Source organism: Triticum aestivum, chromosome 4A, assembly GCF_018294505.1.
Source record: "Triticum aestivum cultivar Chinese Spring chromosome 4A, IWGSC CS RefSeq v2.1, whole genome shotgun sequence".
NCBI lineage: Eukaryota > Viridiplantae > Streptophyta > Magnoliopsida > Poales > Poaceae > Triticum > Triticum aestivum.
In genome coordinates, this window is record NC_057803.1 from 285,676,307 (window position 1) to 285,687,248 (window position 10,942).

Genomic DNA, 10,942 nt, shown 5'->3' on the forward strand with positions numbered 1-10,942 from the left:
AGCGCTCGCGTCTGGGCCGCTTCTACTCCAGTCCAGCCGCCTGGCTCATCCAGCGCCCACGTGGGCCTTAGGCAGGCCGGACAACCGCGCCTCTCCTCTACTTCCTGCCGGGCTGAAGCCCATGGTGAGGGCACCCACGCCCCTCTTTTTCTTTCTTTCTTTTCCCTCTTGTTCGGCCAACCTGTTCAGCCCATTGTATTTTTTATGCGCTGCAAATTTTGCCATTTAACCAGTGACTGCCTGTTTTACAGAAAACCCCTCATAGTTCATGCATATAATAACTTAATAACTAAGCATTGCATGTAAAAACTTTATATATTAAAAAAAGCTTAAAATTGTGTCTAGTTTCATACTATGTCACTTTCACCCATGTTTAAAATGTTTAAATTGCTGTTTGTGTAGATTTGCTCCTATGCCATGCTAAAATGCTTTAATTCATAACTAATTAACCGTAGCTCCAAACCTAACAAACTATATATAAATGGGGTAGAAAAGTGCATAGTTTAACATGGTGGCATCACCTTGCATGTTTAACAACTATAAAATATGGTTTAGGGCAGAACAATACCAAACCTTAAAATATGCATATGGGGTTTTTCCGGACTTGTTGTTTGTTGTTCCGGCCTCATTTAAACTTGCCTAGATAGGTAGTTTTCTTTGCTTCACCCCTTGCCATGCTAAACAACATTTAATATTGTTGGGTACATAAATGAGATCGAACTAAATAAGTCATCTGGTGTTTCGTCAATATGCAACTCGTTGCATATTGAGCTCCACTTAATTTGTAGGGTTGGTTGTGCACTTTGCCATGCCATGAACATTTAAATCGGACATGCATCATACTTGATTGTGCATCATGCCATGATTATGTGGTGGTTGTTTACTATGTTGTTTGCTTCTTTCCGATGTTGCTTCTTCGGGTTGTTTTCCGATAAAGTCGCGTTTGTGAGGATCCGTTCGACTTCGCCCATGTGTCTTCTGCATGGACTCGTTCTTCTTCCTTGCGGGATTTCAGGCAAGATGACCATACCCTCGAAATCACTTCTATCTTTGCTTGTTAGTTGCTCGCTCTTTTGCTATGCCTATGCTGCGATACCTACCACTTGCTTATCATGCCTTCCATATTGTTAAACCAAGCCTCTAATCCACCTTGTCCTAGCAAACCGTTGTTTGGCTATGTTACCGCTTTGCTCAGCCCCTCTTATAGCGTTGTTAGTTGCAAGTGAAGATTGGAGTTTGTTCCTTGGTGGAACATGGATATGTTGTTCCTTGTTGGAACATGTTTATATGTGGGGATATCACAATATATCTTATTTAACTAACGCATCTATATACTTGGTAAAGGGTGGAAGGCTCGGCCTTATGCCTGGTGTTTTGTTCCACTCTTGCCGCCCTAGTTTCCGTCATATCGGTGTTATGTTCCCGGATTTTGCGTTCCTTACGCGGTTGGGTTATAATGGGAACCCCTTGACAGTTTGCCTTGAATAAAACTCCTCCAGCAATGGCCAACATTGGTTTTACCATTCACCACCTAGCCTTTTCTTTTCCCTTGGGAGTCGTGCTCCTGAGGGTCATCATTATTTTACCCCCCGGGCCAGTGCTCCTCTGAGTGTTGGTCCAAACTAGATCCCTGTGCAGCGCCCCCTCGGGGAAACTCGAGGTTTGGTTTTAGTTGTATGGAGAGCTCATCTGAGTGTGCCCTGAGAACGAGATATGTGCAGCTCCTATCAGGATTTGTCGGCACATTCGGGCGGTGTTGCTGGACTTGTTTTACCATTGTCGAAATGTCTTGTAACCTGGATGCTGAGTCTGATCGGAATGTCTTGGGAGAAGGAATATCCTTCGTTGACCATGAGAGCTTGTGATGGGCTAAGTTGGGACACCCCTGCAGGGATTTGAAGTTTCGAAAGCCGTGCCTGCGGTGATGGGCAGATGGGAATTTGTTAATGTCCAGTTGTAGAAAACCTAAAGTTGACCTTAATTAAAATACATCAACCGTGTGTGTTACCATGATGGTATCTTTCCGGCGGTGTCCAGGAAGTGAACACGGTGTTGGAGTTATGCTTGACGTAGGTTGTTCTAGGATCACTTCTTGATCATAGTTGTTCGACCATGCTTTTGCCTTCTCTTCTTGCTCTCTTTTGCGAATAGGTTAGCCACCATATATGCTAGTCGCTTGCTGCAGCTCCACATCATACCTTTACCTTACCCATGAGCTTAAATAGTCTTGATCGCGAGGGTGTGAGATTGCTGAGTCCCCGTGACTCACAGATACTTCCAAAACCAGTTTGCAGGTGCCGATGTTACCGAGCAGGTGACGCAACCATGCTCAAGGAGGAGCTCGATGAAGATCTTGTCCTTTTTGTTGTTTCGTTCTAGTTGCTCAGTAGTGGAGCCCAGGCGGGACGATCGGGGATCTGTGTAGCATTTGGGGTAGTCTTCTTTTATTTTGGCTCCGTAGTCGGGCCCTGATTGTATCTAGTTGATGTAATGCTTTATTCATGTATTTGTGTGAAGTGGCGATTGTAAGCCAACTATGTATCTCTTTCCCTTATGTATTACATGGGTTGTGTGAAGATTACCTCACGTGCGACATTGCTTTCAATGCGGTTATGCCTCTAAGTCGTGCTTCGACACGTGGGAGATATAGCCGCATCGAGGGCGTTATATTTTCCTCCCAAACCATCCAAGAAGAAGGATGATGAGGATTTTGAGCGCTTTGCTGAAATGATTAGACCTATCTTTTTGCGTATGCGATTAACTGATATGCTCAAAATGAATCCTTATGCTAAGTATATGAAATATATTGTTACTAATAAAAGAAAGATACCGAAAGCTGGAATTTCCACCATGCTTGCTAATTATACTTTTAAGGGTGGAATACCAAAGAAACTTGGAGATCCAGGGGTACCCACTATACCATGCTCCATTAAAAGAAACTATGTTAAAACTACTTTATGTGATCTTGGAGTCGGTGTTAGTGTTATGCCTCTCTCTTTATATCGTAGACTTGATTTGAATAAGTTGACACCTACTGAAATATCTTTGCAAATGGCTGATAAATCAACTCCTATACATGTCGGTATTTGTGAGGATGTGCCTGTGGTAGTTGCAAATGTTACTATTTTAACGGACTTTGTTATTCTTGATATTCCCGAGGATGATAGTATGTCTATTATTCTTGGAAGACCCTTTTTGAATACTGCAGGGGCTGTTATTGATTGCACTAAAGGCAATGTCACTTTTCATGTCAATGGTAATGAGCATATGGTACACTTTCCGAGGAGACAACCTCAAGTTCATAGTATCAACTCTATTGGAAAAATTCCATCGATTATATTTGCAGGTTTTGAATTTCCTATTCCTACTATCAAGAAGAAATATGATATTCTTATTATTGGGGATGTGCATCTCCCCGTTGAGGTAACATAGTGTTATTCGAAATTTCTCCGGTTCCATGTTATTCGGAATGAGTTTGTTAACAAGACCTGATTAACCTTGTTAGTGGATTCCTTTTGATGAGCATGAGATGGATGACACTAGAAGGCACAACCTTCTGTACCCTCCTTTTACTTTCTGTTATTTATAATAAATAAAATAAAAATAGTATTTTTCTGTCTGTTATTTGATTATCCGTGCAATATAAAAATACCCCGAAAATAAAAGTTCTCCAAATGCCCTGAAATTTAAATATGATTTTTTCTGGAATATTTGAAAATATTTGGCACTGAGAACACAGCAGGGGGGGTCATCCACCTGGCCACGAGGGTCAGGGGCGCGCCCTACCCCCCTGGGCGCGCCCCCTGCCTCATGGGCCCACAGTGGCCCTCCTCCACTTGTCCTTTCACCCATACACTCCTTCTTCCTCCCCAAACATGAATATCCAGCTCAGACCCGAGTCCAAGCTCATTTTGCTGCCATTTTCGATCTCCTTGCTCAAAGCACCTCTCACAAAACTGCTTGGGGAGATTGTTCCTTGGTATGTGACTCCTCCATTGGTCCAATTAGTTTTTGTTCTAGTACTTTATTCATTGCAAATTTTTGCTGCTTAGGTGACCCTGTTCTTGAGCTTGCATGTCAAATTTATATGGTCAAAAGTAGTTTTGATGCATGATATACGCCCTAGGCACTTGTAGGAGTAGTTGCTATCAAAATTATTGAGTTTGGTTTACTTTTATTTTGAAGTTACTAAAAATTTCAGAATTTTTCAGAAAATAATGAAGAGACTTTTGAGGGGCTCATCGAGCCGAAGCTCGAAGGAAAAGGCACAGAAGCCCAAGTATAATCTGCCTCGCACCGCGAAGGTTCAGTCATGTGAATGGCCTTCCGATGATTTCTTGAGAGCAGCCGGGGTTTATGAAGATTTTTATGAATTGGCTAAGAATGCAGGCCTCATCGCTTTCCTCCACGACCAACGCGATCAGTATCTCCTACTCACAAATATCTTTGTGCAAAACTTTCATTTCCATTCTAGGAGCTCCCACCTATGGTGGAGTTTTATTTATATGATGAGCATAAGGAGATGTCACTTTATGATTTTTGTCGGGTTTGTTTGGTCCCTTTCGAGGGCACGACAGAGGAACCGCATCATGGCGATGTGGATGGGTTTATTGATATCATCACTGTAGGGGAAACGAGGAAGGTTATCACTAGCATACATTTTCCTGTTTTACGCTATTTTGCATTATTTGCTAGTTGTTGCTTAATTGGTTGCGGAAACTGTGGAAACCTTAGTGTTCCTGATATTATTATTTTGCTCCACGGTTTATTCAGTGATAATTCTGTTAGTATGGGCAGCATTATTGCTAAACGGTTAAGTCTGAACCGTACAAAGGGCCCCATCTTTGGAGGCATCTATGCTTCACGCCTTGCTGCACATTTTAACATACCTATTAGGCATTATGAGAAGGAAGAAAAAGTGATGCATCGTGTTTATTTAGATTATAAGAGCATGGTAGCACATGATTTTATTGTTAAGAATAGGTAAGGAGAGCTTAAATACAAATTCTTTGATAAACACCATCCTGAGACTATTACCCTGCCTGCTCCTTCCTTGTTTGATTTATCTGTAGGCCAGTACCTTGCTCCGTTAGAGGCTATTCACGCCTATCGGAACCCTACATCAGCCACAGAGCCAGAGCCGGAAACACAAGTTGATCCTCCACGATAGTCTAATTACCAGTGGGATCCGGAGATGATTGCCAACCAGTGGCAATCGGAGTCTTCTTGTTCGCAGTACAACCCCAACTATTATTATGGATATCTGCCAGGCCAACCGTGGCCATAGACCAACTTAGGCCCAAAAGCCTAAGCTTGGGGGAGTATGTATTTCTCACCGACATTACATTTATATTCACACACTCACTGCCAGATGTCGGTGCTCATACTTTTTCATTGTATCATCCATGCTAGTTTATTTCCCTTTTTATGCTTTGTTCTTATGTGTTTGATAAACCTTAAGAAAAACCAAAAATATTAGTTGTAGATTTTAATTAGTTTACTTTCCATGCTTGTAGTAGTAATTAAAAAGAAAACCCAAAAAGATTTCATGTTCTTATTTTACTTGTTGGGAGCTCTCCCGTGTAAATAGTTTTATTTCTTTTCTTTTCTTTGGGGGTCGATAGGAGAAGACCATAATTAAATTGTTGAAGTGGCTCTTATATGCATTATTGTTGATCTGACAAAAGAGCCCATATTGCCTTGTCTTCTCCTATTTATTGAATGTTTGCAGATTCCAGCTTAGTCCAATGCACGTGCACTATTATTATTATCCACATCGTTCGGTCGTGCAAGTGAAAGGAAATAATGATGATTATATGATGAACTTATTGAGATGAGAAAAGCTGGTATGAACTCGACCTCTCTTGTTTTTGTAAATATGATTAGTTCATCGTTCTTGATTCATCCTATTATGAATAAACATGTTTGCAATGACAACTAGAGATCATAGTTCTTGTGCCATGCTTGATTAGCTAGGAGCTTATAATGGTTTACCTTGCGTGCCAACATGCTATTAAAATGGTTGTGATGTGGTATGATAGGGCGGTATCCTCCTCTGAATGATTTAAGTGACTTGACTTGGCGCATGTTCACGCATGTAGTTGAAACAAAATCAACATAGCCTTCACGATATTTATGTTCATGAAGGATTATATCCTACTCATGCTTGCATTCAGTGTTGATTAATTTTAATGCATGTTCATGACTGTTGTCACTCTCTAGCTGGTCGCTTCCAGTCTCTTGCTAGCCTTCACCTATACTAAGCGGGAATACTGCTTGTGCATCCAACTCCATAGACCCCAAATTTATTCCATATGGGTCCACCATACCTACCTATATACGGTATCTACCTGCCGTTCCAAGTAAATTTGTATGTGCCAAACTCTAAACCTTCAAATAAATATCCTGTTTTGTATGCTCGAATAGCTCAGGTATCAACTAGGGCTGTCTATATCTTCCATGTTAGGCGGGTTATTCTCAAGAGGAGTGGACTCCGCTCCTCACTCACGAGAAAGTGGCTGGTCACCGGGATGCCCAGTCCCATGCTTTATGCAAATCAAATCAAAATAATTGCAAACAAAACTCCCCCTGGGACTCTTGTTAGTTGGAGGCACTTGTTGTTTTGAGCAAGCCATGGATTGATGCTTGTTGGTGGAAGGGGGAGTATAAACTTTACCATTCTGTTTGGGAACCGCCTATAATGTGTGTAGCATGGAAGATATTTCCATCTCTTGGTTGTTATGTTGACAATGAAAGTATACATCTCAAAATATTATTCACCTCTATTTCAAAACCGAGCTATGGCACCTCTACAAATCCCTGCTTCCCTCCACGAAGGGCCTATCTATTTACTTTCATGTTGAGTCATCATCTTCTTATTAAAAAGCACCAGCTGGAGAGCACCGCTGTCATTTGCATTCATTACTGTTAGTTTACATTAAGTATGACTTGACTGGATCTCTTTTACCATGAATTACAATGTCTAGTCAGTCCTTGATCTTTAAAGGTGCTCTGCATTTATGTTTTGCGGTCTCAGAAAGGGCTAGCGAGATACCATCTTGTTATATCATATTATGATTGTTTTGAGAAAGTGTTGTCATCCGAGATTTATTATTATTGCTCGCTAGTTGATTATGCCATTGATATGAGTTAACTTGAGACCTAAGCGTTATTATGAATGTGGTTAGTCATAATCTTTGCTGAAAACTTGAATGCTGGCTTTACATATTTACAACAAAAAGAGCAAACAGAGTTTGTAAAAGTTTTTCTTTATCACTTTCAGTTTATCAACTGAATTGCTTGAGGACAAGCAAGGGTTTAAGCTTGGGGGAGTTGATACGTCTCCGTCGTATCTACTTTTCCAAACACTTTTGCCCTTGTTTTGGACTATAACTTGCATGATTTGAATGGAACTAACCCGGACTGACGATGTTTTCAGCAGAATTACCATGGATTTATTTATGTGCAGAAACAAAAGTTCTCGGAATGACCTGAAACTTCACGGAACAACTTTTTGGAAATAATAAAAAATCCTTGCAAAAGATGAAGGCCAGGGGGCCCACCACCTGTCCACGAGGGTGGGGGCGCGCTTGCCCCCCTAGGGCGTGCCCCCTACCTCGTGGGCCCCCTGGAGCTCCTCCAACTTCAACTCCAACTCTGTATATTTGGTTTTGTGGAGAAAAAAAATCAGAGAGAAGAATTCATCGCGTTTTACGATATGGAGTCGCTGCCAAGCCCTAAAACCTCTCGGGAGGGCTGATCTGGAGTCCGTTTGGGGCTCCAAAGAGGGGAATCCGCCGCCATCGTCATCATCAACCATCCTCCATCACCAATTTCATGATGCTCACCGCCGTGCGTGAGTAATTCCATCATAGGCTTGCTGGACGGTGATGGGTTGGATCGGATCTATCATGTAATCGAGTTAGTTTTGTTAGGGTTTGATCCCTAGTATCCGCTATGTTCTGAGATTGATGTTGCTATGACTTTACTATGCTTAATGCTTGTCACTAGGTGAGGGAGTCCTGGATTAGGGGGTCTCCAGACAGCCGGACTATATCTTTTGGCCGGACTGTTGGACTATGAAGATACAAGATTGAAGACTTCGTCCCGTGTCCGGATGGGACTTTCCTTGGCGTGGAAGGCAAGCTTGGCAATATGGATATGTAGACCTCCTCCCTTGTAACCGACTTTGTCTAGCCCTAGCCCCCTCCGGTGTCTATATAAACCGGAGGGTTTAGTCCGTAGGACAACATACAATCATACCATAGGCTAGCTTCTAGGGTTTTGCCTCTATGATCTCGTAGTAGATCAACTCTTGTAATACTCATATCATCAATATCAATCAAGCAGGACGTAGGGTATTACCTACATCAAGAGGGCCCGAACCTGGGTAAACATCGTGTCCCCTGCCTCCTGTTACCATCCGCCTTAGACGCATAGTTCAGGACCCCTATCCGAGATCTGCCGGTTTTGACACTCACATTGGTGATTTCATTGAGAGTTCCACTATGCCGTCACCATAAGGCTGGATGGCCTCTTCGATCATCAGTAATGATGCGGTCCAGGGTGAGTTTTCCTCCTCGGACAGATCTTCATATTCGGCGGCTTCGCACTGTGGGCCAATTCACTTGGCCATCTGGAGCAGATCGAGAGCTACGCCCCTGGTCATCAGGTCAGGTTCGGAAACTTAAACTACACCGCCGATACCCGCGGAGACTTGATCTTCGACGGATTCGAGCCCATGTCAGGTGCGCCGCACGATCACGACGAGCATGACGTAACTCTGCCGTCGGACAGTGCTCGGGAGATCGCATCTGCAGCCACTCCGCCCTTCAATCTGGAGCAAATTGCGCCATCCGAGGATGAAGGGATAGACCCCGCCACGGATGCCGCACTCTCAGTGGCGATGGAGCCGGATACTGACTTCACTCCTTACGAGAGCCGTGTCGCCGAACCACTAGATTCATCTCCAGCCACGGACTCCGAGCCGCCTGCATCCGTGCATATCGAATCCGACTGGGCGCCGATCATGGAGTTCACCTCCGCGGATATCTTTCAGCACTCGCCTTTCGGCGATGTGCTAAATTCATTAAGGTCTCTCTCCTTGTCAGGAGAACCTTGGTCGAACTATGTCCGGCTAGAATGGGACGGGGACGACGAAGAAATTCGCTGCCCACCCACCACCCACTTAGTAGCCACTATAGACGATTTAACCGACATGCTCGACTTCGACTCCGAAGGCATCTACGGTATGGACGACGATGCAGGAGACGAACAGGAAGCACCGCCCACAGGGCGCTGGACTGCCACCTCATCATATGATATATACATGGTGGACACCCCCAAAGAAGGCAATAGCAACGAGACAGCCGAGGATGACCCTTCCAAGAAGAAACCCAAGCACCGACATCAGCGGCGCCGCTCTAAGTCCCGCCACAGCAAAAGTAGTGATACCGGCACAAGAGACAATATCACTCCGGATAGTGCCGAAGAGAACCACAATCCCCTCCAGCACGATGTTGAGCGGGAGGGTGAACAAGCTAGCCCTCCAGAGCAGGCAGCAGATGAAAAATCGGAGGAGGACAATTACATGCCTCTCTCCGAAGACGAGGTGAGCCTCGGCGACGAAGAATTTATCGTGCCTAAGGATCTCATCGAGCAGGAGCGCTTCAAGCGCCAGCTTATGGCCACAACAAATAGCCTGAAGAAAAAGCAACAACAGCTTCAAGCTAATCAAGACTTGCTAGCAGATAGATGGACCGAAGTCCTTGCGGCTGAGGAATACGAACTCGAGCGCCCCTCTAAGAATTACCCAAAATGCAGGTTGCTTCCTCACCTCGAGGAGGAAGCATTGAAACCTCCATCACCAGTGTACGATGCGGCTGACCGACCACCACGTGGCCGAGCCAGAGAGGCGTTTCAGCCTGAAGTTCAGCCTGCCCCCCGCCACCACTCAATCAAAAATACCAAGGCCCGGGGCAACACACGGGACCTGCGAGACGTATTGGATAGCAGGGCAAAACATGCAAGGTCAATATACGGGTCACGGGGGCACGCGCCAATGCGGGACGATGACCGTCGCACCGGATACACTAAAGGTAAATCCGGTCGGGCCAAATACAACAGACAAGACTCATATGAACTACGTCGGGATATAGCCCGGCAAAGAGGCGCCGCACACTCCCTATGCTTCACTGATGAAGTTATGGATCACGAATTCCCGGAGGGTTTTAAACCCGTAAATATCGAATCGAATGATGGTACAACAGATCCCGATATATGGATTGAGGATTTCCTCCTTCACATCCACATGGCTCGCGGTGATGATCTACATGCCATCAAGTACCTCCCACTAAAACTCAAAGGACCAGCAAGGCATTGGCTGAATAGCTTGCCAGCAGACTCCATCGGCAGTTGGGAGGATTTGGAAGACACATTCCTTGACAACTTCCAGGGCACTTATGTGCGACCACCGGACGCTGATGACTTGAGCCATATAAATCAGCAGCCAGGGGAATCGGCCAGGAAATTCTGGACACGGTTCCTAACTAAGAAAAACCAAATTGTCGACTGCCCGGATGCAGAGGCCTTAGCGGCATTCAAGCATAACATCCGAGACAAGTGGCTCGCCCGGCACCTCGGCCAGGAGAAGCCGAAGTCTATGGCAGCCCTCACGACACTCATGACCCGCTTTTGTGCGGGCGAGGATAGCTGGCTGGCTTGCAGCAACAACACATCAAGGAATCCGGGTACTCCGGATACCAAAGATGCCAACGGCAGACCACGTCGTAACAAACAAAAGCGCCACAACAACGGCGATAACACCGATGATACAACAGTCAATGTCGGATTCATAGGCTCTAGATCCGGTCAGCGGAAAAAGGCATTCAAAAGAAGTACTCCGAGCCCGTCCAGTTTGGATCACATACTGGATCGCTTGTGT